This window comes from Alligator sinensis, unplaced genomic scaffold (assembly GCF_000455745.1).
Source record: "Alligator sinensis unplaced genomic scaffold, ASM45574v1 scaffold226_1, whole genome shotgun sequence".
NCBI lineage: Eukaryota > Metazoa > Chordata > Crocodylia > Alligatoridae > Alligator > Alligator sinensis.
The window spans coordinates 2,447,275-2,448,283 of record NW_005842028.1 but is presented as its reverse complement, the minus strand read 5'-3'; the positions used below and the strand labels follow the sequence as shown (position 1 = coordinate 2,448,283).

Below are 1,009 nucleotides of genomic sequence, written 5' to 3'. Positions count from 1 at the left end.
AACCAATTCAGAGTGATAGAACAGGCCCATGATGTTATTGCCAAAGCTGAGAATAGACATTTATTGTTTGTTAAATATCTGCATTGTGGTAATTCCCACAGGCCCTATTTGGGATTAGGGACATGTCATCTAGTTCAGTAAAACCACAGAAAGAGAGAGCCCCTCCCTGAAGGGTTTGTAATCTTAAAATCCAGTAGGGAAAACAGCAGGAGTTTGTTCAGAGACATGGACTGACTAAAGACCGCTGTGGTTAAGAGGAAGTAAGGGCTGGATGTTAGCAAAGGGGGAAAGAATTGAGAACTCTTACTCATTCATTCTCTTCTAAGTAGGAAGTGAACCCAGTAATGTTTTAAGTTCAAGTCAAATTTGATTCATAATGTCAGAATGGATTCTGTCTTATGCTAACTTAGAAGTTTCTGTCCCATAATTGATTCTTTCTTGCTCAAACTCTGTTCCCACTGATCACCGGGTTGAGTGTCTGTGCCCCCTGGGTAGATTTGCACATTATAAACTAACTAAATCGGAGATTCAGGGAGCCAGCTAAAATTCATATATCAATAATAGATATATTTCATAGAAATCATAGGTTTTATCCTTTTTGCAAGTCCCCAGGTCAATAACAAGAGAGTCCATGATTTACTGGCAATTGTCCTTAACTCAAGCGGTAGATCCACTGCAACTTTGATTCCTAGGGCATGTCCACACATGCAAGCTCATGTGCTTGCAACAGCTCAAATAGAAGTGGAGCAAATTTGAGCCACGGCTTTTTGCCTCGGCGCATGTGCTCGGACATGCACTTTGGTGTGGAGCAAATTGTGCCACTTGGGGCAAAATAACCCTGCCAAGCTCCTCCCAGATCTGCAGCCAGGGGGAGCTAGAGTCCAGAGCCAGAACCTGTCCTGGCCCCAGCAGTACAAAAAGCTGCCCTGGCAAGTAGCTCAGGGCTACTCACTCTCAGGAGCTTCTGGGGCCCAGCCAGTTGGTACCTGGGGACACTACCCCTTGTGCC

The 1,009-nt window shown here is 44.7% G+C and overlaps 1 protein-coding gene across 1 annotated transcript in view; it reads left to right on the top strand.

The window, feature by feature from the left end:
• The window catches only part of SLC28A3 (solute carrier family 28 member 3), a 93,310-nt gene that overhangs the window by 379 nt on the left and 91,922 nt on the right, over nucleotides 1-1,009 (top strand). The window lies entirely within an intron of this gene.